Here is a 25,367-nt window from a genome sequence, read left to right as displayed (position 1 = left end):
AAAAGAAAGAAAGAAAGAAGGGGGGACAGATGGCACAGCTAATGGCCAGGGGGAGCGGTCCCCCATCGTGGGGTGGAGCATCCACACGTCCCACTGCAGGGCCCCATCTAGTCACCCTCCGTCCCCCCAGCAGTGCTTATGGGACCGGTAACACGTAGAGTGCCCACAGCACACACGCAGTCCTATCGCTGACTTAAATTCAGGAAACTAACAGGACACGGGCTGTTTTTCCGTCCTTCATCTTAGGTCATACACTCGGCGTGACCATCAACGACTAACGAGGGTCTGTCCATCGAAGGAGATCTTATTAGCTGGATATTTAAGGGTGTGATTCACCAAGGAGCTCGGTTCTGTTTCTCTAAATGAACACACAGGCAAGAAGATGCTAGTTGGGTTAAAATCTAACCCAAGCGGCGTAGTCTGGTCTATGAAGCCTTGAAATAGTTCCGGACGGCCCCTCCCATCATGGGGGGTGTCCCACCCCCAGCCCACCCCGCTCCACTGTGGGGACAGCTGGAGTCCCTGTCCCCTCTGCCCAGGGCTTTCGTGAGGCTCAGGTTCCTTGTGTTAAACTAGTCCGCGTGGCTGGGGCCTCAGTTTCCACATCTGAAAGATGGGGTGGCCCTGCGGCCCTGCCCGTGCAGGAGCTCACGAGGACTAAATGAGGTAACGATAAGCACGCTGAGAGGAAAATCCCTCCAGTGCCGAGCCAGCACTGCTCCTTCCCTTTTCAGTCTCAGCACCTGCCCGTCGCCTCTGCCTCACAGAAGCAGGGGGCACACACTCCCGGCAGCTCTGCGTTCCCGCCACAAGGCAGTCACGAACTAACACCTCGCCAGACGCTGTGAATGCTGCCTACTTAACCACACTACTTTCCAACACTGTTTACCCAAATCCAAGAATGACAAGCGCCGAGCAGCCGGCGGAAGATCCAGCAAGTCCTTCTTCATGAAAACCAGACACAATCTGGAAACGTTTCCTCCTCAAGCCAGCAGGATGTGTGTGATTAGAGAGTCTTTATGTCTCTGGACGGCATTTCCATCACTAGGGAGGCCACGCTTTATCAGGACACATGCCCGGTGTTGTGTGCAGAAACACGTTACAACAGAAATGCGAGTCCCGTCAGGAGCTCCGAGCTCCTCTGACACATGCCTTAGCCAGACTTATTCTCCAGGATGTAAAGAAAACAAAGTTCTCTCCCTGGTTCACAGCGACGTGAAACCGAGCGACGTACAAACTCTGGGGGGAGGGTCCAGGGGGAGACTCGTCGCCTCGGCCCTCCAGCGCAGGGTCCACAGGGGCCCGGCCCTGAGCTTCATCAGGTCGTGCGCCTGTGAACTGTGAGCACTTCACCTGGGCCTTGACGACCATTACCGAACTGGCTCTCCAATCTCAAATGGAAAAGAAATGTCTGAAATACATTTCCCCTAAGACAGGACTCAGACTAACTCTCAGAACATTGCCTCTTCAATTCTCTAGGCCTCTGAGGCATCCTGAAAGGTCAATTAGTTTTCAGTGGCTCCTTCTAGAAACGTCCTCTTTCAAAATGCCCCAGGACACCTGGCATCTGGAACCAGAGCAGGCAGGGGGTTCCTGCCAGGCTGATCTAATTCCGCTGCACAGTCAGACCGTTCTTCTTCCATGTACTCAGTTACTCACTCAACAAACCCTAACACACCCAGGCAGCACACCGATTTACCCGTAAGCCTGCGCCTACCTTAATCCCCAAACGCCTGTAATTTCCTCCCTTCCCCCAGTCTTCCCACCGTCACAAGCAACTCTGAAAAAACTCGGCATTTCCAGAAAATGCACTGGTTCAAAAGTAAAGAAGGTGTGAAAAATCAGGGACAGTTTCCCAAAACTGAGCTGGAGAAGAGACTCTTGGGGAGCTGGGGTCCACTGGAAACCAGCACTGCTCTACACACACCAGCTCTTCGCCAGACACACACACGAGGTCATTTCGTCCTCACCAGAAACCAGCACAGGTTTAGGAAAAACCAAGTGGTTCATAGGTTATTCCAAAGCTGGGAGAGAGGAACTTGTAGATCCGTGTTTCTGTGCTATGCACTGTGCGGGACATACGTGAATTTTAAGGTTCACCTCCCACCTTTCAGCAGGTCACACCCTGACCTGCCTGGGAGACGAAGCTCAGGCCCACTGCGCCGCAGGTGACCCTGGCCAGACTGCACAGGTGAGGCTGGGCCGGGGTGTGGGGAGCTGGACCGGCCAGGGCCGTGCACCTAGGAAAGTCACGGGTGGGCAGCTGAGGGATTCACACTCGAGATGCAGAGGAAGGGCATCAACAACATACACCGGGAGGATTAATCAGGTCTCGTGCAGGACAGACTAGAGGGTAGCGGCCTTCTGTACCTGGGTAGCAAATCGATGTGTTACCTTTGAGCAGGTATTTTAATCCAACTAACGAAGCCCCTTGCGCAAGCAAACGCTATATTCTCTCATATGCACCAGCATTTGTTCCCCGTCCCTGCTTTCTCCCCGAAGAGCCCTGAACTATTCCCAGCACCCACGCCCTGGTTACCATGGGGATTATCTGCGCGGGGTGGGGTGCGCCCTGCAGGAATAACCCTAGTAGGAAATGCATGTTTTATGATGGGTCTTGCTGGCGTACTGGCAACCTACTTTCACTGGTGGCCAAAACTTCAGACACTCACCCCCAAGAGAAAAGCATTTACGATTTGAAAGAAACACCACGGCCTCCCTCGTGGCTCGCCACCTCACCTGTTTTCCTGCCACAAGGTTTTCTCTCACGTCACACACCTAGAGGACACGTCCAGTGGGTGGTAACAGAACGCCTCCGTTACAGAGAACGTGATGCCGTTTAGCCCAAGTCACTGTGAGGCATCGGAAGCAAAGGGCCAGTTGCACGAGGGCCTGTGAATACGGGAATGCAGGACCGAGTGATCAAGGGCCAGGAGAGAGTGGACCAGAGGATAAGGCTGAGCCCGAGACGGAGAGAGCAGCCCAGAGCGCTGGACACGAGACCAGAGCTGGCCGGTGGTGCTGAGTGTGAAGCGGCTGTTTTCCTGCACGTCGGATGGACCGTGTGTACACCATACGTCACAGGCAGAGCCCCCAGCTCTGCTGTAATGGACGCTCCAGTGCAATAACCTTAAGGACAGGCTGTCCCCCCAGAATGTCACCCGAACGGGACCCCAGGGCCTCGCCATAAGCCAACGTTCAATATCCGGACTGCAGTGACCTGAAATTCTCCCTTCTCTGGTCCCACTTAGTGACACTTAGAACCCACATCATCAGAGAACGAGGAAACACAGCACAGACTTCTCCTATCGTCTTTAAGGAAGTCTTAAAGGCTGAAAATAGAAGTTGCAACTTATGCCCCAAGTAATGCTCTCTACATGCCCCACTGCACAGAAAGCCCCACGAAGAGGGCGCCTGCCTTCTTCCTAGAAGTTCACAGCCGCATCAGTCACCTGAGACTCAGGGTCACATTTTCCTATACAAAAATGGGACAAAGCCACCACTGGGCTCAAAGCAGCTCACAAAAGGCAGCTTAACCCGAAACGTTCCTGAAGTGCATCCGAGCTCTCTGGAGCTGCCCACTGCCCAGCGGGGCCAGTGAGGGCACGAGGACACCGACGTGGGTTGGGAGGATAAATGGATCCTGCAGAAGTTGTGATCCTTTAATAGATGTAAAGTCATGGGTCATTGTGGAAAAAAGAAAGGAGCAAAACAATTTTTCACCAAAATGAATATCGGGTGGGAGCACATTTACTCCCTCCTCTCGGGGCAAGGAAAGGTGATCTGCGGTGGACGGTGTCTAAGGTGGCCCGTGACCCACTCCCCCTGGTGGGAGCGGGAGTGGGGTGGGAGCTGGGGCTTGCCTCTCCCAACAGAACCTGGCAAAGGGGAGGGATGTCACCCCACAATTATGTGACACTATTTAAGGCTCTGTCTTACCAGCTTGAGGAAGTGAGTGGCCACATTGGGAAAACCCAAGCGGCAGTCAATGTGGCCTCCAAGTCAGCCAGCGAGAGACTGGGGCCCTAAGTCCCAAAACCATGAGGACGTGGATTTGGCCAACAACCCAAGGAAGCCCGGACACAGATCCCATCCCCAGCTGAGCCTTCAGCTGAGAACCAGGTCCTGGTCCACAGCCCGACTGCAGCTTCGCGGTGCTCCAGGCACCTCGCTAGCTAAGCCACGCTCTGACTCCCGACCAGATGAACCACGAGAAGACAGATGTCTTAGGCCCCTAAGTCTGCGGTGTGTGTGCAGTGACAGCTGACTAATCCATGGTCCAGACGGCCATGAGGTAACAAGTGAGTCTGCATTCACTTTCTCTTTAAACCTTCAAGGACCCAAAAACCAGAGCCCAACGTTTCTTTAACTTTCTCTGCTTCAGTGATGGAGTTAACCTTTAATTCACCTGAAACTATTGTTTCTTGGTTAAGGCGGAATGATTTGAAAGGAATTTCCTCTTTCTGCAAGAATGGTGTACATTAAATAGCTATTATTTTCACTTTTAAAAAATGGTGTTTCTACCCTGTGCCCCTCTTTTAGGACTTGCAGGAGCTACAAAGATAAGCACTATGCTGTCCCTGCTCTCAGGGTGCTTGCAGCCTGGAAAAAAGGCCAAATTAGCCATCCATCCATCCAACAAGTATTTATCTGACGGACACCTACTATATGCCTCTCCCTTCCCTGTGCTGTAGGGAAAGAACAAAGTTCCCTGCTCTCCTGGCAGGAGAAGACAATACAACAAACCAAAGAGCACAAACAGGCGGCAGAGACCCGAGCCCTCCGGAGACACGTCACCTCCGCCACCACCTGGCACCTGGCCTCTTCACTCAGGAAGGGCGCCGTCACGGTGTGGCCGGTGGGCTGTGAAGTCCCCTGATTTAGACACGGTTCAGGATCTGCCCAAGCACTAGGAACCATCCAGGGCCTCCCCAGACACCTCATCACGGCCCTGCCGACCCGAGAAGCCAGCAACCTGAGGCTCTTCACTCAAATGTGAACACTCCCCGCAGCCTGGGTACCAGGTAACAGAGGAAGGGGCTCTAGGAGAGGCTGAGCAGCAGAGAGGAGGAGATGCAGCGTCAACAACTCTCACTTAAGCACTTCTACTAAACAGGTGCTGAAGAGGAGGAGGAGACCAGGCTACTCAAGGCTCACGATGGGCCGCGCTCCCCCTTCCCTGCTGCACGGATCTAACCTGACTCTTCGGGGAAGCGCGCCCGGGAACCTTTGCTTCTGACATTTACAAGCTGCAACAGCCTCGTAAACAAGGTGCTCACTCAGAGCGTGGACCTCTCGGGAAGGAGGAGCTGGGGAGCCCCGCCCGTCCCTGCGAGGCGCCTCCGTGAGGCAAAGGTCCCGGCAACACGTCCGCCAAGCCGCCTGACGAAGGACTCAGAGGGCTGCAGATCCTGATCGCGTGTGCGCTCTTAGCACGGCTCCACACTCGGAAGGAACAACATGAACGGCCCCAAACGACTGGAAGATCGCAGGGCGGCGGGGGAGCCAGGTGCAGAGCTGAAAACCCCTTGTGATAAATGAAACAGTGACGAAAATGACCGTCTCCACACTCAGCGAACCTGTTTTCTTAACCAAAACCTAAGCAGAGCAACAGCCTTCCAGCATTTTTCTAGTAGAATCCCTTCCCCAAACTACACCCTAGGCTAAGCCCAAATACAAGCATCAGGGGAAGGGGGACCCGCTCTTATGTAAAGGGACAAGGGGTGAGCAGCCCCCCTGCTGGCCTTGACCTTCCCCGCCCTCCATGCCTGCTCCTGTGCCCCGCCCCTGCCCAGGACTCCAGGGCTGCAAGGACCAGCCCGAAATACACCGACCTACAGCGGGTCGTTATAGCCCCTAAACCCAAGAATGAGCTACAGGAGAATTCTTAAGGACAAGAGTGACAAGCAGAGGAGTGAGAGGCACAGGAGCAAGACAAGAAGCTTGGGAGCAGAATGGAAAGTGGAGCTGGCCCTTGACCTTGAGAAACCGCAAAGTCTCCCAGAGTCAAAGGCAGACACGGAGCAGATGCATCACGGCCGAGGCTCTGTGGCCGCCCACGGGGCACAGTCCCTCCAAGGGCTGCAGACCAGGCGGTGCCCGGAGTGAGGGGACACCTTCTCCCCACGGAGCCCTGCACCGAACGCCTTGCTGTCGCAGGATGTTAAGAGGTCTGTACGAAGCAGAAGTGCAGGTGAGAATTCAAGAACCCATTAGAGTGAAAAGACAAACCTTTCCTGGTGAGTCAATGGGACGGAAGAGCTGGATGGGCGCGGCAGTGAGACATTAAAAAGACAACTTAGGGGGGCTTCCCTGGTGGCGCAGTGGTTGAGAGTCCGCCTGCCGATGCAGGGGACACAGGTTCGAGCCCTGGTCCGGGAAGATCCCACATGCCGCGGAGCAACTGGGCCCGTGAGCCGCAACTACTGAGCCTGCGCGTCTGGAGCCTGTGCTCCACAACAAGAGAGGCCGAGATAGTGAGAGGCCCGTGCACCGCAATGAAGAGTGGCCCCCGCTCGCCACAACTAGAGAAAGCCCTCGCACAGAAACGAAGACCCAACACAGTCAAAAATGAATAAATAAATTAATTAAAAAAAAAAAAAGACAACTTAGGGCTTAGTTATCAGTTAACTTAAAAAGCCAGCGGCCAGCGAAAGCCCTAAATGAGTAACATTCCAGCAAAAAAGAGCAGACTCCCCTGCCGGGGTGCTGACAGGCAGACCGTACCTGGACTATGGCGTGAGGACTGTCACCTTGTCACCCGAGGATCCCTGGGTCCTGGAGCGAAGACGTCTCAGGAGGGACGAGACGGGGCTGCAGGCTCCTGGGAGGCAAGGAAGAGACGTTAGACTCCATCTGTTTTGACCCCAGAACCTCCAAGCCTGCGGCCATCGCAGGGAGGAAAGATTCTGTTTAGCTCAGCATCCGGAAGGCAGACGAGGTCCCACCACGTGGACAGAGCAGCACGCAGGGAGCACCGCTGGGGAGAAGATGGGAAACCAGACCAGACGGCCTCCAAACCAGAGGTTCTACCCCGCCACCGCTACAAACGTGGGGTCATATCTAAGTAAGGACGACAGCAAAGCATCTTCCAGACAGGCTACGCCCACACATCCAGGACACAGAGGTGGAGCTGTGCGCGCTCTGCGGCCCTGCGAGGGGCCAGCCCGGGGAGCGAGCGCTCTCCTGACGCTGGCACTGAGAACTGAGGTCAGCAGGGGCAGAAAGCCTCAGCTGCGTCCTCCAGGGAACGCGGGGCTCCAGTCGGTGTGACCGGCCGCTCTCCTGTCCTTGCCGGCGCTTGCAGTGTCAGGGCACCAGCGCAGAGCACACGGCACTAGTGCACCACCCTTGCGGGCCCTGGGCAGCCACCTGCCCGTGACTTCAGGTGGGCCACACGCTGCTCTGACGCGGGGCGTGCTCTGTCACCACGTGCCGGGGGAGCGGCCTGCAGTCCCAGAAGGAATGAATGCGGTGACGGTCACTCCTTACAGGGGCATCCAGGAAGAACCTCCTGGACGAGTGGCATATAAAGTCCTCTGTTTTCCCAACTGCGGGGTTCCTACTCTACACAGGCTCACGCGCTCACCCACCCAGGAGCTGGCGTGCTTTAGCCAAGCTTCCTGCATATGACTCTGCACCGATGTGAACCCAGGTGCGGATTATTGCTGAGCCAAAAGCTCACGTGAAGATGCTCATCAACAGCTCAAGCTGCATCACTTCAACGCAGCAAAGCAGGTTTCCAGCGGCTGCAGCCAACCGTTCCACCCCACCAACACCTTCTGTATATTCATTCTGTGCTAATGTTTCAGTCTTTGCCACTTCCCACTTTGAAAATGTCCAAACCTACATGAAAGTTAACGCACATATTTACACACTTTTCATCTACATTTGCCAATATTTAACATTTTGCCACATCTGCTCTATCGTTATGTAAATATACACTTTTCTCACGAACCATTTGATACTGAGCTGTAATAGCTAACATGACACTTGACCTCTAAGTACTTTGGTAACTCCCAAGGATGAAACTCACCCACATAACTGTAACGTCACTTGTTAGAAACCGAATATTCAGTAGCCTCTAAAACACAGCCCACGATCAAACGTCCAAAACCAACAACATACTGGCATTTGTCTGTCATGGGCCAAGTACCACAAGGGCAGTGAGAGAAACGAAGATGAGTTAAGGCCCAGGTTCACAGCCCAGGGGGAGACGGACACACAGATCCTTCCTGGGAGCTGGGCACAAAGGGGGAGCTGTCTCACACGCGAGTCTCTGTCTTGGCAGAAGAGAAAGTGGTCACTCCACCTGAAGACCTCAGGACAGGTCTCTGCAATCTGGGGCTTTGCAGAGCACGAGGTTACCCAACCTACACGCAGAGAGTGGGAACGGAACACAAAAACGGAGAGGCTAGAATATGACAGCCAGAACAATGCCGCCCAACCCCAAAATGTCCAAATCCTACCTCTGGGAACTTGTGACTACGTCAGGTTACATGACAGAGAGGTTGCAGAAGGAACGAAGGTGCTCATCAGCTGACCTTGGACGAGACGCTCCCGGGGTGGGTCTGATATGTAATCCCCAGGGTCCCTGAAGGATGGGGGAGGGAGCGGGCAGCCTCCAGAAGCCCACAAAGGCAAGGAACTGGATTCTCTCGAGAGCCCTAAGAAAGGCACACACCCTCCCAACACCTGGACGCGAGCCCAGTGAGACCTATTCTGGACTTCTGACCTGCAGAACTGAAGACTAACATTAGGTTGGCCAAAAAGTAATGTGTCACGGAACATCCCGAACGAACTTTTTGGCCAACCCAGTAAATTTGCGTTGTTTTAAAGTCTTTTTTTTTTTAACGTAGAGGCTTGAAACAAGGCTGGAAACTGTCAAAGTGCCAGGGGCTGGGGCCAAGTCATCGAGTCCAGCTGCCGAGAACCATGATAGGATCTGTATTTTAGGAAGAAAGCCCCGGAATGAACGGAACAGAATCCGGAAGGAAAACAACTGGCGATGTTTGTTGCCAAGGACAGAATTTGAGCTTTCAAGCAAGAATCCTAGAACTGTGGAAAACCGGTACCTGTCACCAAGATCTCAGTCGACAGCTTCCCCAAACTTAGAGTTTTCTGAAGACTTCGGTGGTGATGTTAACAGATGTGTTTCTAGTAAACACATACGATGAAATCTGTCAACGCTTAGATCTGGGTCATTCAGTGAAACAGTCACATCCACCAAAACAGAATCACAGATGGGTAAAAGATTGATTAAGTACAAAACAGACCCATTTCAGAGTACAAAAAGCTCACGGACATGGTTTCAGACTCCACGGGGTACCAGCTACCACCTGTCGAGCTTCTGTGCGGTACCAAAAACTCTCCACAATCACCTGAAAAGGCTACTGAAGTACGCTTCCGCTTCCAAGTACAGATCTGCGGCCACATTTTCTTTATGTATTTCAACTAAAACAACACATCAAAACTGAATGAGGTATAATCAGACATAAGAACCAAGTGGCCTTCTGTCAGGCCGAACATTAAAGAGATTTGTAAACATGGAAAACAACACCACTCTTATTAAACTTTTTTTGTTTTGGAAACTAGTTTTCCATAAAAATGTTTTCCATAACCAATGTTACTTGTTAATGTAAAATCGTTTATTGTTATTGTTACTTTTTGCAGGACTAATACGTAAATATTTTAAGTTGTTCTGACTTTTAATTTGTAACATGATACCTACAACCCACATAAGCGAAAGTTCTCAACGATTTTTTAAAAAATTTTATTTATTTACTTACTTACTTATTTACACTTATTTATTTTATTTTTTGCCACGTTGGGTCTCCGTTGCTGCGCGCGGGCTTTCTCTAGCTGCGGCGAGCGGGGGCCACTCTTCGTTGTGGTGCGCAGGCTTCTCATTGCGGTGGCTTCTCTTGCTGCGGAGCAGGGGCTCTAGGTGCCCGGGCTTCAGTACTTGTCGCACGTGGGCTCAGCAGTTGTGGCTCGCGGGCTCTAGAGCGCAGGCTTCGTTGTCCCGCGGCATGTGGGATCTTGCCGGACCAGGGCTCGAACCCTCGTCCCCTGCACTGGCAGGCGGACTCTCAACCACTGAGCCACCAGGGAAGCCCCTCAATAATCTTTGAGAGTGAAAAGGGTCCTGAGATCAAACAGCTTGAGGACCGCTGCTTCAGGGATGCCGTACGGCGTGGACCCAGCCAGGCTGACACAGGCCCCACCAGCGGAGCTGCCCTCCTGCTTCCTCAGGCAGGACGAGGCAGCCTGAGAGGGGGCCTCACTCTGCTCATTTCCCTGTCATGGTATCAAAGCAGTTAATGCCAAACTTCAGTGCTAAAGAAAGGCCTGCCGTACGTTACACCAGGCTGAACCCACCAGGATTAATGGGATTGGAATGCATAGTCATAAAACTCATTAGCACTGCTTTTCTTTAATCCAAGAATGTTTCAACCGATTTGTTCTACTTCGGATTTGAAATCTCACTTGTTATAAACAGGGTAGTGAGAATGCTACAACCACCTCATACCTAAAGAATGTGATTTCACTCCGTTCATAAGTACAGCAAGCAGCATTCCAACACCACCCTTGCTGGGCTTCCAAGGGCACAGACACTGCACAGGTGTGACCAATGACACCACGTGGCTCTGCGTAACAGGCGACACCCACACACTGATGGGAAATACATACATAAAATAACCCGAAAACATCAGCCAACGTACTTCCACTGAATAATTTATAAACCCAAAGGAATCAGGGCTTCCCATCAAGTACATTGATAGCAACTACTAAACAGGTTTTTGGCTTTATTAAACACAGTGCCCAACTTTGGGGCGGCTTAAATAGCTGCTTTGCCTTTGAATGAGTTTGTGTATTGTTCTTCATGCCACAAATGTCTTTGAGTGCCAGATACACTTCTAGAAACCAGAGATGCAGCGGTGAACTAACTAGACCAAAATCCTGCCTCGGCAGAATTTACATTCTGCGACTAGGAACACGTCTTTGAAAAATAAGGATGCATGAACTATCAACAGGAGGTAGCACGCTTCTGAGCTCCTAAAGCAATTCCATGAAATTATTAGAAATAAGATGAGCCCCCCCATTATACGAGCGACTGCTCCAGCCCATGAGAAGGTCAGATATGAAGGTCATTGTAAGGAATGAAACTACAAGAAGAGTTCAACGCAGTTAGGGGAATTCTGTTAAGTCTTCTGACTGCAACCAAGCACTGTGGCAAGAACAGAGCTCCCTGGCTGGCCTCAAGCCCCTGGAACAGACAAGGACCTCCCAAGGGGATGCATGGGGGGTTGGAAGCCTGGAAGGAGGGCATCTGTAGTTTGAAAAAACAAGTATTTTAATTAAATTTTTTCTTTGGTATGAATAGTTTTGAAATTTCAGCACGAGATTTTTGTTTGTTAAAAGGGAGCATGGACTCAGAGGCTGACGAGTACCGCGAAGAAGTTAATATCCTTCCTGTTCAAGGAAAGAGAGGGATGATGGACTCAAAGCCTGAGTGGGGGAGAGAGGCCTCCAGGCGTCACCCAAGGATCCAAAACTGTCCTCAGAGACGCTCGCACTTTGTTCCCCTTTCCGTTATGACCCTGCAGGACGGGCGCCATGGGGCTGCTTCAAGAACTGACATCACGGCAGCTGCTCCTGCCATGCGCCGAGAGCTGGTGACTCCGACATGGCCTTCCAGACCACCAGAACCTGGGAGCGATCCCCTCTGTCCTGAGCCTTCCAGTCCTGAAGCTCTGCATTTGGCATTTATCCAGAAAGGAGCCGACTGTCGTAGACTGAAATAATACACTCACGAGGGGCTGACCTGGCCGGTACCAGAAACCACAGTACTTTTACACGTCGTGTCCCCAGCCTTCCCCGTGACCCACACCTCCTGCCGCCCAGGGCTCTATGACGGCAGGCCATGCTCTTGTTCACAGGTGGTCAGTGAGAAAGGGCTGGCTTCCACCTGAGGACAGGGGGCTCGTGATGACGGGAGGTCTTACAGCTATTACTAAATCCGTTCCCCAGAATGGATTCCAGCGTCCACTGAGAATGTGACTGTATCACCTCTTCCCGCAATTTCCACTGTCCACCCTGTTTCCACCTTTACTGGGGACCAACACCAGTTTCTGTCCACCCGCTAAGGCAGCAATAACATTTAAACATAAAAGCTGTTTGAAAGACCTCACAATATATATAGCCACCTGTGGTTCCACAATGCTTATTAGGGGGGAAAATGTTACAAACTCTAAAGGAAATGTGGTCAAAGAAGTAACAGCAAGATATTAATCCCACTCCCAACCCTTCAATAATTAACATTACTCCCGCCAGTTCTGCACCAAGGAAAAGACCACAATTTGATAGATCATCCTTCCTTTGAGACGCAAGATACTCCACGACAAGGACACTGAATCCTCCTCGGCTGTGTGCTGCGGCAGGCCAGGCGAGGCCGTGCTGCCCACGGGCGTAAATCTCCCGGGGAGGAGGAAGGGGGCATCCAGAGAGCCTAGGGGGCTGGGGGCACCGAGTCGGGGGCTGTAGGGTAGTGGTTCTCAACTGGGGGTGATTTTGCCCCCCAAGGACCACTTGGCCATGTCTGAAGACAGCTTTGTCGTCACAGCTGACGGAGGGTGGTGCTGGCATGTAGCGGGCAGAGGCGAGGGACGCTGCTGGACATCCTCCAGCGCCAGCACAGTCCCCACCAACAGAAGGGTGCAGAGCGCCGAGGTGGGGGGAACCTGCCGCGCTGTGTAGAGCTGTGAGTGAAGTGCTCCACAGATGCAGTTTTTTAATAAGCGAAGTGGTTTTTAAAATATTTTAAAGTAATGTTTTACTCTTAAAAAACCTACAAATAATGCCTGCGATTAAACATGTATTCACAAGAAAGCAAAACGTTGTCACCACGTCGCTGGAAAACCCTCGATGTCCCCAAACCAGGGCTGAGAATTACCAAGAGGCAAGCAGACAAAGGAAGAAGTACAAGATGAAAAAAACATGCCGAGGACTAAGACGAGCTGTGCTTCTTAATCCAGGTTTTTAGAGTGAACCGGACCCTGAAGTTCTGCGCGAGCTCGTTCATCCTGCGTCACATGGACATGCTCAAAAGTCCGTGGGGACGGGACCGCTGGCGGGGGCCCCCTGAGAGAGAAGGGAACCAGGCACCCGCCACGCGGTCCCGTCAACGCTTCACAGGTGCGGTGCGGGGCTCAGAACAGGTTAAGTACCTCGAGCGGCTGTCAGGCTCCACCGCCGCCCTTGTTATACCGTGTCAGTGTCTGAGAGGGGAGGACGCCCAGGCTCTGCGGTTCTGGAGGAGCACAAAGAGGGGGCGCGGTCCGCACGCGAGGACCGCGGCTTCCGTCCCAGAAACGCTCCGCCTGCCAGTGAGCAGCCAACCTCTATTTTTAACACCTGACAATCTGAGAGGCGAAATCTTACCTTCTAAGAGTTGGGCAGGACCACCTGGCCACCTAACTCAGAAATCGCCGCAGACTGTAAAAGGGAAAACTGAGCAGGGCAGGAAAGCGGTGGGGAGAGAGAGGAGGGGGAGCCACGGAGGGCTCGCTGACTTTCCATTCAGTCATTTCCCTCCGACACGGCCACCCAACTCCATCTCCGGTCCAGCAGTAACCGGCAGGCATCTGCCGTCAGGTGTCTCCGCAAGGACGGCAGCAGCGATCGTGGCGGCTGGCGTTTACTCTAGGCGCCTACTCGGTCCCGCCCAGACCGAGCTCTGACGTTTACACAGCTAGCACAACCCACTGCTCTACGGAAAAGCAGCTTCCTAAAGCAGGTAGAAAGCAGAGCCCCGGCTCAAACCTCAGCGCGTCTACCACCACTCTGAGGCTCCTGAATTACCTTTCGCGCTACTGAAACTCTGCATGAGGCTTCTAGTAGGTCCCCGAGGACAACGGGCCATGTGATTACAGTAAAACTTTAATTAGACACAAAGATGACCCTCCCACTTCGCAAGCACAGTCAGAGGCAGTGGAATGAGGAGAAATCGTTTTCCGAAGACGACCTGGCTTTCAACCCCTGACTACCTGAATGAGCTTCTGCAGATTACTCTGAACCCCAATTTCCCCACTTCTGCAATGAGGAAACGACTGTCAAACTCACAGAACTGCTTAAAAATCATTGGAAGTTGAGATTATGCCTATAAATACATCAAGCACTTCTTAAAATCAATTCATTGTTGAAGGCTTTCTCTGAGTAAGTGACGTAACTTCAGAAATACTTTCTCTTCATTTCATACTGTTTCCCAACTGTGCTGGCTCCTGACTGGCATTTTGTTTGTTTGGGGGTTTCTTTTGGCCTCACCGTGTGGCATGCGGAATCTTAGCTCCCCGACCAGGGACTGAACCGGCGCCCCCTGCGTTGGGAGCATGGAGTCTTAACCACTGGACCGCCAGGAAGTCCCCTGGCTGGCATTTTGGAATCTCTCTGCCAAAGAGCTAATGGGCGACACCAACAGATAGCATGCAGCCAAGGGGAGCTGTTATCTACAGAAATCCTCCCACTTAAGCGAAGAATTGTTTGACCCGTGACTGTCAGCCCTTAATTACATGGTGCGTCAGTATTTTAAAAGAACTGTCTCACGAACCAGCGGTTGGGGTCCACGATGCTGCCTGCCCTGGATGTGGACATTTGAGGCTTCTGTCTGCCAGTGACTTAACCCAAAGAGTTTAATAAAGGAGAGTCTTTGCCAGTGAGGAAGTGACGTTACTATTGCTGGGAAGGTGAAAGAGCTACTCTACAACACAAAAACTGCAGGGTTTTCTCCAAAACAGCAGCAGAGAGAGGAAGCCGAGGGGAATTTCAGGATGGAGTCATCAGGGGGGCAGTGGTCAAGGTGGAGGCGTGGCCGGGCTAAGGCAGGAAGGCGGGCGCCCATCGGACAGGACAGGGGGGTGGGGGTGGGCAGGGAGGAGCACAGCGGTCCCAGGAGAGTGGGGCCCAGCCTGCCAGGAGGCCGGCAGAGGGAGCCGAGGTCAGGGTGCTGCTGCCCACGGTCCAGGCTGAGCTTCTGCAAGATCTCTTCCGGCTCAACGATGGTTTCCCTGGAAACACACATTCTGGCCTCACACCGATGCATTCTCCTGAGACTCAGAAAATATAATCCACGGCCCTTTGTGCTCAGGATCCCCTCAGGCCACCTGCCAGGGCCCAGGCAGATCTGTCGATCACCAGGCAAATAAGCCTGTGTGCTGGGAGAGGATGATGTCCCTCTGCCACGCCCAGTGGGCGCCCCCCAGGAGGCAGACTGCAGCCCCCCTCTATTTCCCTGCTCCCGGTTCCTGGGCAGCCTCATCAAGTTACCCCTCCTGCCCCTCTTAACCAACACTTTCTATTTTTAAAGCCATAGCATCAATGCAGAGACAGACCCTATGGTCTGGGGCCAAGGACCCCTCACCCGTTCTCACTCTCAGAGGGCAGTGAGTGGGCTCATTACTAACCCACCGCTTTGCCAAGTCCAAGTCTAAGCCACTTTCCCTTCCTGGGGCCCGAGCGATGGTGTCTACTGTGTCATCAAAGTCTACGAGGAGGAACGTGATGATTACACAACAAGGTGAATGGACTTAATGTCACCGAAGTGTATACTTCAAAATGTACAATAAAAAATAAGTAACAGGGCTTCCCTGGTGGCGCAGTAGTTAAGAATATGCCTGCCAATGCAGGGGATACGGGTTCGAGCCCTGGTCCGGGAAGATCCCACATGCCGCGGGCAACCAACCCCGCGAGCCACAACTACTGAAGCCCACGCGCCTACAGCCCGTGCTCTGTAACAAGAGAAGCCACCGCAGTGAGAAGCCCGTGCACCACAACAAAGAACAAAAGCAGCCAAAATAAATAGATAAAATGAATTTGTGTATATATATAAAAAAGTAACATTCAAAAACTAAAAAGAGGGCTTCCTCGGTGGCGCAGTGGTTGAGAGTCCGCCTGTCGATGCAGGGGACACAAGTTCGTGCCCCGGTCCGGGAAGATCCCACATGCCGCGGAGCGGCTGGGCCCGTGAGCCATGGCCGCTGAGCCTGCGCGTCCGGAGCCTGTGCTCCGCAACGGGAGAGGCCACAACAGTGAGAGGCCCGCGTACTGCAAAAAAAAAACTAAAAGGATTCCTCAAAAATCTGAAGTTACTGCTATAGGACCCAACCACTCCTAGATATATAACCAAGGTAGATGTAAAAAAACTTGTATACAAACACTTGCATACAGATGTTCACTGCAGCATTATTCATAATAGCCCCAAAGTGGTTAAACAACCCAAATGCCCATCAACAAAATGCAGTCTACCCATACAAGGGAATATTATTCCGCCATAAAAAGGAATGAAGTACTCATTCATGCTACAGCGTGGATGAACCTTGAAATCATTACGCTAATGTCACAAAAGGCCATGTACTGTGTTAGTTCAGGTATATGAAATGTCCAGAATAGAGACAGAAAGTAGATGAGTGGTTGCCTGGGCGGGTGGGTGGGTGATGAAAATGTTCCAAAATTGTGGGAATGGGTTGCCTAACTGTGGATCTAATAAAAACCACTGAATTTATACTTCAAATGGATGAACTTTATGGTATTAAATTATATTCAGTAAAGCTGTTTTTTTTAAAAAAAAAAAAAAGCCGAGAGGCACCCAACCCACAAGGAACTGCCCAGTAACGGCTTTTCTGTTAAAGGTGCCCAGGCAGACTCTACAACTTCTATCCAAGTTCAGCTGCGAAAGCAGCACTTTGTCCCCCATATTTTAATTCTGCTTCAAGTCAAAACTCTGCCATTCCCCACCCCACCCAATCAATAATTACAGCTCTGGCTGCAGCTGATAAGACGATCTCCACTCTATCTGCACAAGCCATTTAATATACGTAACAGTCTTTCTGCTTTGAGAGTTTCACGAACGTGAAATCAGCTCCTGTTTAATAAGCCCTAACTACACGCACTGCCTCCGCTTTTGTCCCGTTACACTGAACGCAGGCTCCAGTTTCAATACACAGCTTGAATTTCCACGGTGACAGGGCACAGAATAGCAAAACTGAGGAAGGCTGCAGCAGGTGTTGGCTTAAATGATACTTAGTTTAAGCTTCCAGCTCACACAGGGCCCGGGGGAGGCGTATCCCTCTCGCTCTGCGTGTGCCTACGGTCCAGGACCTCAGAGGAAAGTGAATCAGAAGAAAAGATCATCAGGCAGCGAAAAAATTAACAAAATTAACAAAGTCTCTTAGCACCAGCACAGTATCTTCTAAGACTGTCACGGCGCACTAACAGGACGAATAAATCACCGGTGAGGCAGGGGAAAGCCAGGCCCAGCTTGGGAAGCTACAAGGAAAAGTGCACAGGAGGCGATTTCTGGGGGGCGCTTCCCGTACCGAATGTTCAGAACACTCCCAAGGCTCAGCTGCAGACCTCTGTCTGCCAAGGCACACCTGGCAGGTGAGTTCACACCACCCTCCTGGGCGTTCACAGGCTCCGGGTACATCTCCCTGCGGGCAGGTGTCTGCCTGCCCCTCTCCTCCCACGATGTGGCCGTTGACAGCACGGTGGCTCTGGAGAAGCCTGAGCAGACAAATGAGCCTTGGCTGTGGCCAGGAGAGCAGCCCGGGTCCGGGAACGAGAAGCCTGCCTGTGCAGCCCTGCCATTACCGAAGGGTATCAGGCAAGCACCTCTGAATTTCTGTACTCCGATAGACTCAATTCGTCCTCCTGGGGCTAACCACTGGCTGTGTCGCTGCAATTCTACACACGAAGGCAGGCAGAGCAACGTTAACTACAAAGAGTGGATGGTGCCTCCCAGAGGCTCCCGCTCAGGGGGCCCTGCTCCCCGGGAGGGGCACCGCACACCTGCCATCGATCAGCCGGGACTCAAGTCAAAAATGGCTCTGTTCTCGTTTTCTCCACCAAACTTACACAAAATTTCTTCTCGAGGAGCTTCTTGAGAACATTTTCATCTGTGTGAAGTGGTCCCAACGCGCTGCACATGAAGTAGGAAACAGGAAGGCCGGCGCTGGGAAGGAATTACGAGATGATCTACAACATTCCGAACCAGGCTCCCAGCACACCACCCTCAAGAGTCTCTGCTGGATCTGCGTGCCTCATACTGTTGTCATACTGTTCCTTAAAGGAATCCACCTTTTCATAATTAAAATGTTTTCAGAAAACCTGTATTCTTCTCATAAATGGAGCACCACCAAAAGATCTGAAATCAGATACGAAACTCAGCTCCGTCATCCCACGGGAGCGCCGTCTGCTTCCTGCGGGGACCCTGAAGGGTAGGGCCTGACATGTAGTGAGCGCCGGGCGTGTCAGCATCTAACAGACGTTAGAATTTAACGCACTATTACGATAAAAATGTTCGCGTTCTCCCTGAAATCATCTTGCACGCAGAGCACACCCAGCACGCTCTGGCCCACGAGCTGACGAACTGTGGCACCTTGGGCCCATTTTTGTGTTGACCCTGAGTTCAGAGTGGTTTCTGTTAAGTTGGTTGAAAACAAAAAAATAAAAAAGAGGAAGAGGAAGACGCAGATCATTATTCAACAGAGACCACGTGCAGCCCAAAAAGCCAAAAATATTTGCTACCCAGCCCTCTTCAGCTCGTTCTCATTACACCCCTACTTCGCCAATGAGGCGACCCGAGACCAATTCCGCTGAATGACTCAGATCCACGGCACACAGGTCTTCAGGCTTTTGACAAAGGAATTGCACCCAAGAGGCCATCAGTTAAACGCTTTCAAAACGGGCCTCCGTCCAACCACTTCAACGTCATTATAAGGAGTGAGTCTCGTCTACAGCAAACCAGATGGGGGTGGGAGCAGGGCCGGGACACAATTCCTCCACCTGTTCTCGCCCACCTCCTCAGCCCCCACCACTCCACCCCTCCCACCAGGCACTGAGGCTCACCTGTGTGCATCCTGATCCCTCCGGCACCAGCAGGTGAGGGAGGAGACCCCCGGGATGGAAGACCCCTCCGCACCGCCAGCTGCAGCCCCCTGGTTACCCGAGACAGGCCGCTAACACGCCGGACCACCCCTGCCCTGTCCCCGCCTCTGTAAGCAGGTACCAAACTCACTTCACACGACCCGGTCTGAGAGTGCCCTGCTGCCCGCAGGGGCCCTGATGGCTGCGGCCTCGCAGGCAGTGAGCTCTGGATGTCTGCAGCTGCTGATGTCCCGTCAAGAACGCGGGCAGCCAGGCCACCCCACCGACAAGGCCTCTATTATAGAGCTGCACAGCTGGACGGGCCTTGAAGCCTCTGGTGGCCCCTCCTCCCCCTAAAGGGCGCAGCTCCGGGGCCAGCCTAGACCCCCCCTCACTCTCAAAACTGCCCAGAGTCTAGTGATTCGTTATAACAACACACTGCATTATAAGAAGGCATTTTTAAAAAATCTTCAATTTAATGAAATCTGAGCAGCTGGTATGTCACAGACATGTCCCAGTCACATTACACAAAGTAGGTTAATAGAAAGAAGAGGTCAGGACGGGGGGCAGGTTTCCTGACATAACGCGGAAGCTCTCTCACAGCCTCATTCTCGCACTGCGTGGCCTGGCCCACGGAGTGAAAACACCTGGTAGCTCCTGCCTGAGCGTGAACCCCTGGGCAGGTGTGGTCACAATGTCCTTATGGCACAGAATGAAGTGGCCACCGTGCCCGGCGGTGCCTCTTCTGAAGGTCCTCTGCCCTGACCTCAGCATGAAGAGACCACAGGGATCCGGGCACCCGGGGGAGCTGGAAGCTCGGCTCACGTTACTATCTGTTGAACCAAGCACATGCGAGATGGACACACCTTTCCTACACCCCATTTTATCAGAAGTCCCAGCGCCCCCGAGCTGGGTGCGCTCGGGCACGCGTCACTACCCGGTTTTCTGATGGAAAGACTGCTCCGTTTCAGCCTCACCACCTGAAAACCGGGTAGTGAGTCTTGCCTCCCCTACGCCTCCCCACCCGACCCCTGCCTGCTCCCGGCTGTGGAGGTCAAAGAGCAGAGAGGGAAGAGCGAGGTCAACGTCTCAGACACAACCAGATTCAGAATATGGCGGGCAAGTGACTTACCTTCCCCGGGCTCCCTCTCCCTTCGCATAGATACCTCCCGGCCTGGGGCAGGGCCAAGCGGATTAACACGTGCAGGGCCCTGAGGAGCAGCTGGCACACAGGAAGCACTGATTAGTACTAGTTTCTTAATCTGTAAGAGATCTTACTATCAACCAGCATGTAAAGTGCTTTGAAGATTAAGCAGGTACTTCAAATGACAACTGTTTTTAATTACATGAAGGTATCCTGTAATTGACCGTGCACTACGCAAGCATACAGTTTAAAAAGTACTGGGTTGGCCAAAAAGTTTGTCATCTTATGCGAAAACCCGGACGAACTTTTTGGCCAAACCAATAAAAATAAGCTTACTGTTTGACTTATTTCCATCCGTACCAGTTCAGATGGTTGAAGGTTTGAGGGCTACTGCCTCAAAATACTTAAATTGACTTAAAACTGTTAAAAATATTAAGTATATGAAATGTACAAAGAAATAGACATACACATTACAACTAATATTGAGTTTCTGACCACTGATTTTTGTTTCTGAATCTGTAAACATTCCGGTTTCTGTAGCGCTGACGGCCGCCGTCGTCTGCCGTCATCCGCGGTGCGTGGGTCGGGGGCTGGCGGTGACCGTGGCCGTCCTGGTGTCCGCTGTCATTTAGGAGCCAGGGTGGGGGGGCTGCTCTGGGAGCCTGCTTCGCAGGCGAGCAGGTCAGATGGTGCGGGCTGCGGGCTGACACCACTCCACCCAGGGGCCTCTTCACCTGTTTGGCTCTCGGGCCAAATCCGGCCACTTTAGGAAATGAAATGCTCTGTTTCACCTGCCCTGCCGCGGGGACGGCTGCTTCCACTGCGAAACCCCTGGCGGAAAGCGATGCCCAGTCGAGAGGCCACCTTCCTCCCGCCAGGAGGTCTGGACGCGCACAAAGCCCAGTTATTTGTTTTGCCAAACTGTATATACACTGAATGGAAATGTTTGTTTTCTGTGTCCCACTCTACGTCTCAAGAGACAAATGATTAAAGAAGAAATTCAAGGGCATCTTTTTTCCGCTCATCGCCTCCAACCTGGTTATATTAAGAGCCCCACTTCCTGCCTTTTAACTTACGTTTCTGTCGGCCTATCATCCACTCTTCTTTGTTGACCTTCACGTGTACAATGTTGCTTCAAAACCCTTCTTCAAAGGAAAGGTCAGAGTGAAATGTCACCGGGAACGATGCCAGATGGCCAGCAGCCAGGGGCACCCGCTCCCAGAGCTGAGCTTACCTGTGGGGTGTGTGACCCGGGGACCAAAGGCAGGAGGGACAGCCCGCGGCTGGACCCCCTGACCTACTGCCGGCCACGCCCACAGCGGAGAAGCCCAGTTCACCAGCCCGGACCCCCAGGAGCCCCCATCCAAGAGCTGCTTACGGTGCGTCCACCGCACGCACACGCTCTGTTGGAACTGTAGGTGACAGAGAAAGCTCCGTGCTCCTTGCCCTGGAGGCTGGTCATGTAACAGGAGAAAGGACATTAAAAAAAAACACAGAGTGAACATGTAAGAGGATTCCCAAAAGGTGGAGGGTTGGGAAGCTGAAAGAAACCTCTAAGGTTACTGCACAGGACAAAAGATGGCTGTGACAGATGGGGAAGGAAGGACCGACAGGATGCAATAAGTGACAACAGTAGAAGCAAGAGATGGGAACGAGTCAAAGGTAACCTAAGCTCTCAAGCCTGGGAGACTGGAAGACTGAGGACTCGTAAAGAGGCAACGCCAAGAACACACGTTCGGGTGAAGAATGCAAGTCCAGGTTTGGAAGCACTGAGTTCGAGGTGAGGGTGAGACCAAGGGAGACGCTGTGACCTGTCATTCTGACTCCACCACTCACTCTCTCAGCTCTGGTTTACAAAATACAAGTGATCCCAGGCTCACAAAAGCAGCGCGTTAGCAGCATGGAAGGCCAGCGCTGGCTCACGCTAGAGAACTAAACTAACCAACATACCAACTAGAGACAAGCAACACATACGCACAACTGGCAAAGGCCAACTGAGTACGTTAACAATTCAAATCTGCAAAACCTGATCTAGAAAAACTGCACTCGGAAGGAATAAATGGCACAAAAGAAACAGTGGCTGAAGCTAAATTCACCAGAATCTGCTGTGGACACACGGCTGACAAACGCTGGCAATTTAAATGCAATGTAATTTACCCTGACGAGAATAATTTCAGAAAAAAGCAAAATTTGAATGGTTTGTCTGTGCTCTAAAAACTTAATGACTTAAACTGAAGTTCACTCAGGGAAACGTTTTCATCCAAAATTCATCTGTGATGATATTTCTGACAAAGTATTTATATTCACAAACAGAGTCAAAACATCCTCAGAACAGAACCGTGTGTCAAAATGCCCTGTGTTCAGCAGCACAGACACCCGGCACACAGCGGGGCACGCGAGCCGCTGAAGCAAAGGCTCCAGGTGGGGCTTGTGCAGGGGTCAGTGCTGACAGGGGGCTCGGGGGGGAGCTGGCTGCTAAGAGCCCTGTGGGGAGCAGGCCCACGCTTTGAGCCCAAGGAGGAAGCATCGCTCAAGGGAAGGGGCAAGAGCAACCTTAGAAAGAGTCCAAAGCAGGACTTGCCTGGGGGTCCAGCAGTTAAGACTCCGCGCTTCCAATGCAGGAGGCACGGGCTCAATCCCTGGTCAGGGAACTAAGATCCCACAAGCCGTGTGTGCAACCAAAAAGTCCAAAGCAGCTGGACTTTCCTGAAGTGGAGAAAGGGGCGTGACTCCATGTTTCTCCCTGAGGCCCACACCCTCACCTCTCAACGTGAGCCAGGAGCCAAAACAAGGCCAGAGGAAATACAGGACGCCCACCTGAATCAGAATTTCACATGAACAACGAATAACGGCTTAGTGTATCATAATTACGTCCCAAATATTGCCAATAGATATCTTTTCAGTATAAAAAAAGTTGTACTAAAAAAGTATCCATTGCTTACCTACAATTCAAATTTAACTGCATGTCCAAATTTAACTAGTCATCCGTCCAGCATTTTTAGTTGCTCAACCTGGGAACCCTCGCCTGGTGTCCACGGCCCAGGCCTGAGCACCTCACCTCCACCCACACCCTCCGTGCCCCTGATCACCAGCCCTGAGTTCCGACGGCCTCTCTGCAAAGGCCTTTCCGCAGACGAAGCAGCAAGTAAAGACCCCCCCCCAGCATCCGTATCTACCGAGCCTCCCCCCACACACCCATACTGTGCATGGAGGAAGCTGCCACCACAGACGCAGAAAAGGAGAGAGTCTGCGGGAAGAAGGGAATGGCCAGGCGTGTGAAACATTTCAGAGACAACGGGGGTGCGGGCTGATGACAGACCACTAGAGGGTCTAATGAGAAAAGGCTGTCTAAAAGCGAGCAGTTCCAGTAGCAGCTTAGCTTCCAGAGGGGTGAAAACAGGTGCTAGCTAAGAGCCTGGCGTCCTCTCTAGTCAGCTGAAGCATAAAGACACGGCTTCTCACCAACGGCTTGCATCTTCACGGTGCCTGCAGAGAATGCCACAGAATGTGCCCTGGAAGGACCAGCCAGCACTTGGGTAACTCAGGCAAGTGCCTGTGGGCAGCCAATCGATGCTGCTGCGTGAATGAATGAATCCACACTTCCTCGAAGAACTTGTTCTGAAATTTGAAATCGTACATAATTATTGAAATATAATATAAGTCCAGGGCCAATCTTCCATTCCCTGGCACGCACCGCGGGAGCTGACGTTCTCTGCTCTTCCACTAGTCATGCTGAGGATTATTTGTAGGGCGGGTCACGAGCATCTGTGCTGGGCCCGAACCAAACAAATGAACCAAAAACACCTGCCATTCCACGTGATGACGCACACGTTAAGATTCACAGGCACAAAGCCGAGAAGCAAGGCCACCACTTCCCAAACAGAAGTCAATCTAGTTCCGAACCCGTTACTTTCTACGCCCCTTTGTGGAACTGCCGTGGTCGGTATTTAGTTACGGGAGCGCTTAATCAAACAAACATCCAAGAACACCGCAATTTTCTTATTTATACATAAAAGTATTATTCAACCCCACGCCAATTTCCCTTGCTCTGTGCTCGAAGAAATCCCAAGGACGCCTTATCACAGCAAAAAACTTCAAAAAAAAGAGGACGACATATATTTTTAAAAAGAGAGTACTGCATATTGCTTCTAACTTAGGATAAATCCCCAGCATACTTTGAGTTTTTATAAAGGAACTTTTATTTGCTTTGCTACTATGAAGTTTCCATTCTGCTAAAAGCCCCTAATTTAGAATTTACAAACAGATCGAGCCTGGACAAAGTGAACTGTGCTGAGCTTTGGGACACAGTATCCCCTGGCATCGAGCAAACGTGCTCCACGGCTCTGCTGCTAAACGTTTAGGTATTTTACGATGGAGTAAAAAACCTAAGCTAAGAGCGGGTTTAATGCTCAAATTAAACCAAAGGCTTTTCATACCAATGCCTGAAACGTTTAAATTCAAATGGAGTCTGTGTTCTTAGTACTTGTTTTTTTCAAACCTGGCCCAAGGGAATGTATCTCTGTCCTCATGCGGGGGGGCGCTGGTGCCAGCTCCGGTTATCTGCCGCTGCCTTGCAACTTCTAAGGAAGGACCTATCCACCCACAGCTCACCGTTCAGTGCTGGAGATACACGTTTTATTATTAATTTTCAGCAAACGTCATTAATGCTCAGGGTTGCCTAGCGCTCCTGTGAACAAGAGCAAACACTCACAGGACCGGCAGAGTCAAGGAAGACCATGCCTTCTGCAGGTGGAAAGAACCACACGACTGTCTCAGCTGAGACCCACCAATGTTCTAACAGCAGGGAGACAGTTACTCTACTGACACAGTCCTAACACTGGGGGTTGGTCACTGCACCATATCTTTGGTTTCTTGGGACCCCAATTCGCCCTAAAGGCTGACACCAACAATACCAATCTCAAATGAGACCTACAGTACTTCGTGGGGCTGGGGAATGTCAGACTTGGAAGGAAGGTGTTCCGGGTCACCTGCTCCTCCTGTGCCGATGGCCTTACCTGAGGCCATCCGCTGAGGACCCCTGTCAGATGAGGGCACTGTGGTCTTTCCAGACGACAAATGTGCCGTGTCTACCGACGTTAAAAGTCAACAGAAGAACGAAAAGTACAGACAAGGGGAAGGAACACCCACTGGCCAAGCACTGAGTGCAGCCCCGGGCTGAGGGCCCCGGTCGGCCACGCCCCCTCGGTTCCCAGACGGCCCAGTGGGCAGCGCCCATCCGAAGGACGCAGGCCCTGGGCTGGAACCCAGGTCTGTCTGGCACCTGGTGCTCCCACTTCCCATT

The 25,367-nt window shown here is 52.1% G+C and overlaps 1 protein-coding gene across 2 annotated transcripts in view; it reads right to left on the bottom strand.

The window, feature by feature from the left end:
- Positions 1 to 25,367, bottom strand: part of SLC7A1 (solute carrier family 7 member 1) — an 82,923-nt gene that overhangs the window by 41,394 nt on the left and 16,162 nt on the right. For both annotated transcript variants that reach the window (XM_067713581.1, XM_067713582.1), the window contains one exon: positions 6,727 to 6,823. The gene's annotated coding sequence lies outside the window, so the exon portion shown is untranslated. The remainder of the gene's footprint in view (positions 1 to 6,726; positions 6,824 to 25,367) is intronic.

The sequence above is a fragment of the Pseudorca crassidens genome, chromosome 18 (assembly GCF_039906515.1).
Source record: "Pseudorca crassidens isolate mPseCra1 chromosome 18, mPseCra1.hap1, whole genome shotgun sequence".
In the NCBI taxonomy this organism is placed as follows: Eukaryota; Metazoa; Chordata; class Mammalia; order Artiodactyla; family Delphinidae; genus Pseudorca; species Pseudorca crassidens.
The sequence above is the reverse complement of the archived record's forward strand: the minus strand, read 5'-3'. Positions and strand labels throughout refer to the sequence as shown.